Source organism: Habropoda laboriosa, unplaced genomic scaffold (genome assembly GCF_001263275.1).
Source record: "Habropoda laboriosa isolate 0110345459 unplaced genomic scaffold, ASM126327v1 scaffold5, whole genome shotgun sequence".
Lineage (NCBI taxonomy): Eukaryota > Metazoa > Arthropoda > Insecta > Hymenoptera > Apidae > Habropoda > Habropoda laboriosa.
The window spans coordinates 1,074,994-1,081,242 of NW_017100161.1; the positions used below are offsets into that span (position 1 = coordinate 1,074,994).

The 6,249-nt window shown below is 41.0% G+C and overlaps 1 protein-coding gene across 4 annotated transcripts in view; it reads left to right on the forward strand.

The window, feature by feature from the left end:
- The window catches only part of LOC108578426, a 35,313-nt gene that overhangs the window by 22,340 nt on the left and 6,724 nt on the right, over positions 1-6,249 (forward strand). The window lies entirely within an intron of this gene.

The following is a 6,249-nucleotide window of genomic DNA, read 5'->3' on the forward strand; positions in this document are numbered from 1 at the left end:
CCGCTCGCCGTTTACGGTCGAGCTGGTGGCCGTAGGGCGTACCTGCATGAAAATTAAAACGTTTCTTTTCTGTTGTTTTTTTTTTTTTAATTATTCTATCCCCCTGACTGACACAGCCTGGCTCTCCCCTTCTCCGTTTATTCTCCACCCTCTCTCACCCTCTAAACGTCTTAAATTACCCCTGTTTGCATGCCAGCCTTGTGACATCCCCTCGTCGATATGGAGCTACGTCGCCAGATATTTCATTTTAAACATTCATCACACGTGCGGTGTATTTTTACTTGTTAATTAGATCATACGCATTTATCGATACGGCTTTCTTATCTTCGTGTATATTTACATGTATATGTATGTACGTTAGATGTTGTTTACTTTATCTTTGCTTTCTACGTTTTTTTTTTTCTTTCTTTCTTTCCCGAGGTAAGTAAGATTGATGTCGTATTGTACGTTTGTTACAACGGTGGTACGTAGCTCCAGGAGACCACGATCGCACTTTTACTACCCAAAAAAAAAAAAAAAAAAAAAAAAAAAAAAAAAAAAAAAAAACGACGAACTGGTTCCTGTTGTAGTTGACAGCTGTCGTCTGCAGCGAGCTCCGAGTCGAAGAGAATCGGACTTGGTCTCCGCTTGAAAGAGCGAGGAAATAACGGGGGGGGATTCGTTCGGAATATCTCGCGACCGAAACATGCCAACAGCTCGTTGTTCGCGTGATTTCAACAAATTTAGTAACAATTGAATTTATCGGTAACGGAAAAAAAAAGTAAAAGGGAAGAAAACCCGACGCGACAAATTTTAACGTGATACTTTCTAATGTGATTGAAACTTTAAAAAAATATAATTTTAAGTAACGCAATGATTATTTCATTTTGTTCATTCTTTAAAACTCGGTGAAAATTTAAGTAGAGGCTGGTCCACGCTAAAATGGCTGCCCAGAAAGAGTCGTCGACTCGCCGCGAGATATTCTCATCCTGTGAGAAACATGCACGTTTGGCTTTTGCTGCGCAATTGGGGTTGAAGTGACACGTTCTCTCTGCACTAGTTAACGTCAAAATCTCACGAGTCAATGAAAAATCAAATCTTTCTTCTCAATGTTTCTCTTATCTTATCTCTCTCTCTCTCTCCGTCTGTTTTTTCTCACTGTCCATTTATATTTTTCTTTTTTCTTTTTTTTTTTAATTCAATCTCTATATCTCTCAATCTTCTATCTGTTGCAATCTCTCTGTTTCCATCCACTCTCCTACACTTGTCGATCTCTTTGTTTCTCTCTCTCTATATATATATATTTTTCTCATTTCTTCACTATTTTACTTTTTCAACCACCCAACCCTAATTATGTCTGTTGAATTGACTCGTGAAAGAGACGAAAAATCCGATCAGCCGTAGGCTAGCCAATTTTCTCACCAATTCTTTTCTATCTTTCTATCTATCTCTATCTATCTATCTATCTATCTGTCTCTCTTCTTTCTCTATCACTTTTGCCACTCAACTTTGTCTGGAATCTCTCTGTATCTGACTCGTTGTATATTTGCTTACTGCAGGCGACGGCTGTTTCTACATCGGCATGGGAGGTAAAAGCGCGAAACCCAAGATTCCCTCCTATGAGCCCTACCAGTGCTGTCCTGCCAAGGTCGCCCACGGCACCAAGGTCGCCAAGGTCACGAAAGTCGGCCCGGTGACCAAGGACAAGGGCAAAGTACATGAGAGGTCTGAAAAGCTGGCGCTGCCCGGCCTGAAGCCGATTAACAAGCTCACAGCGAAGGACAGCAGAAAAACTGCGACGGTGTCATCAGGTGGTAGCAAATCGGACCAGAAAGTTGCCAAGAAAGGATTCTTCGGAAGCGGTAAATATCTGAACTGGCTGTGGTAATCCACGGAGTTAAATCACTGCCCATGCATCCACATGCACGTCAATCAACTGTGGATTGAATCGACAGCTCTTCAACTTATGCAAGATTAAATGTAGAGGAAAAAAAAAAAAATGAACAAAACAGGGGAAGATAAGGAAATAGTCCAGAGTTAGATTTGCAAGAAGTAATAGAATTGTAGTGAACTACGAGGCTGAGAGAAATCAATGTCCACGTTGCGCAGTGGGCAGTGATTTAATTGGCACCGTAGGGAACACTTTAGTGGAGGGTTGTTTTGTTAGAGGTAGAGAAAAAAAAAATGAAAAAAAGAATATAAGTAAACCAAGTGACAGCCGATGTGTGTGAAGACGGGGCTGAGAAATGATGAGTGTGAGAGAAATGGGCCGGCTGACGAAACGATTCTTCGTATCTCGAATGCAGGTGTGTCGCGCGGTCCATGAAGAGAATCACGAGACGCAAGTTCTGGACGAGCAAGACGATCCAAGAGAACCGTGCCTAGGGAAGCCGGTGGGGCTGGCTCCTCGGATTCCTCGAATCGTCGGGATAAAATAACAGTTTCGCGTGACAGTTTTCTCTAGATAGTCCTTCTATACGCTCGACGCTTCTTCGATCGAGCGTCTTGTAAAACGAAAAGATCGTTCTTTCCGACCTGAGCGTCTCATCGCGCCCGGATCTATTACGCTGATAACTGTTCAACGATTCAACCACGACGGAGCTGTAACATCTCGAAGAATTTCCTTTCTTTTTTTTTTCTCTCCTTTCTTCTCGTGTCAGGAATCTTTTCACGAGATCTTTCGACGAAGCTCGCCGCTGTGATCTGTTTTCTTCTCTTCTTTTGCGATCTTTACAGCTCCGTCGAAGTTTTCTACCACAGATCCATTCTCCCACTTCCCAGAACAATGTGTGTGTCTGTCCAAGAACCTTGTAATCGTCGATCGAATTCGCGGTAGATCGAAAGGTAACGCTTTTTTTCCCGACGCGACTCGCCGATTTGTAGAATTATAACACGCCGTCTACGAAGAAACAGAAACGGAGAAATATTATATTGACGAATATATGTATACATATATACATGCATATACTATATATAGAAAAAAAAAAAAAAACGTGCCGTGGAAAAACGAAGAATGTAAATACGCTCTAATACCGAAAATATGCCGCGATGATGAAAGGATCGTGAGGATACAGTTTTTCTACGTCTCACTGAGAGTTGGGTCGGGGTTGTGGCCTGTTGCAGTTGTGGCCGGGCTTCCGTACATCATGAAAGTCTAATGGACCAGCTGAAGGAAGCACGAGGTGGAGGTGAAGGACGAGATGGATCAGAGAGAAAGAGAGAAAACCGATGAATCTGAAGGCAGGAAGATTGAGGGAGAGACATAATGGAGAAGGGGCTGAATCATCCAGACGAGAAATGGTCGTTGGTCGATTCAGACAGAAGAGGAGGAAGAAGAAATATAGAAGAAAAGGGAAAATTGTAAAGAAAAAGAAAAAAAAAAAAAATACACAGAAGTTCGTTCGAACGAACTTGTTCCTGAACGTGTCATCGCGTCATCGTCATTCGATTCGTCGCCGATATCTCGAAGCATCATCATCTATCGACGTAAAAAAAGTCATCTTTTTCTCCTCCACGTTCATCAGCGACGAAAATACGCAAATCACGTCGTCGCGAATCCATGATCGACACAGATCATCGGAGAGAATCATCATGCGCCCATTCCCCCCCTTCATTCTTAACATTTCTGTAATCCAGCAGCACAGCCTCTTTCTCTGTCACGACGACGAAAAAAGGTTAGAAAAAGAAAAATACGCTCTATAAATCCATGCATCCATCCATCCCCCCCCCCCTTTTTATTCGATCGATAATCGTTCTTGTCCAGAAGTTTTCGTGAGAAGAAAAAAAAAACGAAAAACGAAAGAACGACGAAAAAACAAACTGCGAATAGAGACCAGCGGACATTCGAACTACGATATCATCGTCACGCGTCACGTTCGAACCACACACAAAAGCGTTTTCTTTGACCATCGATGAAAAAATAAATATATATATATACATATATAACAAAAACGTGAGGTACGAACAGAAATTTGCAAATCTCTGTCGTGTCCCAATCACGTTTCTTCATCTTTTCATTTTTTTTTTTTGTCTCGAGAAACATAAGACTTTGTCCCGAAATCCACGGGACGATCTTTTTTCTTCTTTCATTCGTCGATCATTGAAGAAAGAATCCGTATGCATTTCTCGTGCGCGTGAATCGAAAAGGGAAGAAAAATGCGGTCGCTGAAAAATGTAACGATCGTGTCGTGTATACATGTATATACGACCAACGATCGTTCCTCTGCCGTTATTACTGTTAGTATGTTGCGCCATTCATCGTTGTTTTATTGTTAAATCGTCGCGACGACACGATACCGCCGTCCCATTGCATTTTTGATCGGTAACGCTCGCGGGAGAACGGGGTAGGACTTAATTTTCTGTTAATTTTTGTTTCTCTCTCTATCGAAGATGTTCGCTAGTTCGCTGTTGCCGAACAGTTTCGTTGATAGTTCTACCTTTAGATCTCGCGGTATAGGTTGTAGCGACGGACACTTTCGTTGAGTTTTATCACTTTCGCGTCGATTTTAACCCTGGATTTTAACGCTTCTTTCGTTTATCCCTCGATCGTTTCTCACGCGATCCGGTCTTCTTCGATTTCACTTATCCAGCGTTCGATTCCAGCGTTAAAACGGCCATATTGTTGTCTGTATAATTCCTTAATCAATCTCTGCAGATCTCTCAAGAGTATGTTTATGTCATGTGCGAACGCGAACAGAAAGTAGGTTTGTAGCTAATTTGGTGATCACGCAATATTGGTGCTTGATCCTATTTTTTCCCTTCTTTTTTTTTTCTTTCTTTGTTCTCTTGATCTCATTGCGCCGAACAGAATTAATCGAGATTCAAGCTCAGCCCTTTGCCTCGTTTCAGATACTGCGTCTAATAGAGAAACGGTGCAGACATTTAATCGAGCCGAGAGAATATTCGTGATTCCCATATTTTCCAATCGTCTTTCTTTCTCTGCTTTTTTTTCCCTCCTGATCTGCACACTCGTTACAGACAGACAACTCATATATTACTATATATATTACGTCGACTTTGTATATATACACATATACGTATCATCGTCGATATCTTCTTCGAAATCATCACACGAGAACCATATATACATATATTTATATTGACCAACACGATGCTGCTCGTTCTTTTTTTCCCCCCCCAGAAAAGTTGCTAGCTACCCACAAGCACACGCCCCTGATCGTGGCTGCGACATAAACATACCCTGTTTTGAAAAAAAAAAAAAAAAAAAAGAATTATTCCTCAACAGTAGAACGTCGAGGAAGACGTGCGTTTCTTGTCACGCCAGCTATCACTAATCGCTTGAATCGCTTACTGGGCCGCACGAGCCAGCACTAAACCAAAGTCAAAACGAAGAAAAAGAAAAAAAAACAAAAATGGAAAAAGCCAAAAAAAAAAAAGGAAAGAAATTACGAAACATCGAGAAAATCTTGTTCTTTTTCTCCCCTTTGTTCGAACGGTCTGCTAAAAAAAGAAAGAAAACTTATCTCACACGGACCGGACGAGATTTTTTTTAACAAGGGAGAGAGAAAAGGCCGGAAGAAAACACGCTCACCTTATTTATTTATTTATTTATTTATACAAGTGTCTTATTTGTTGATTTCTGTACTCACTGTCGTTCTCTGCCGAACAATCATCAACATCAGCCCGAATGCCGAAATAACAATCTTGTACAAAGCTACGTTGGTACAAAATAAGTAACCTCGCGTTGGGACACTGTGCTACATTAATTGTGCCGCGGTCAACGAGCCTCGAGCGCGATAATTAATTAATTGACCTATCGTCCAGGAATCGTGACAAACTCTGATTTGAACCTTTGAAAAAGAATAAAAGAGAACCTATTCAGGGAGAGTAGAAGATGTAAAGAATTTCGGATAACAAGGATACGGATTGGAATGTATATATATATATATATAATTTGGTCAGTTTGAGATATGAGAGTTTGTTGTTTAGTAATGAATGAGTTTTAATTGTCGCGCCTGTGTCCAATGATCGCGATTCTCACGGCATGAAATGATTTGAATTTGCACGTTAAACGTTTTGCGCACTTTCTGCCGGTACGGCGTCCTCGTTAATCGCATAAGAGCAACATGTACGATAATAAAACTCGATAATAAATATGTTTCCTAGTACCAATTTAGTATCCTTTTGTACTTGCTTCACGCCCGTTACTATTCGCTAATGGTAGACGTAGAGTTCCCCATCAAAACCCCTTCTGTAATTTCTCCAGACTTTAGCTCAGATAGATTTACTATTAAAAAGAAAATCATTCGT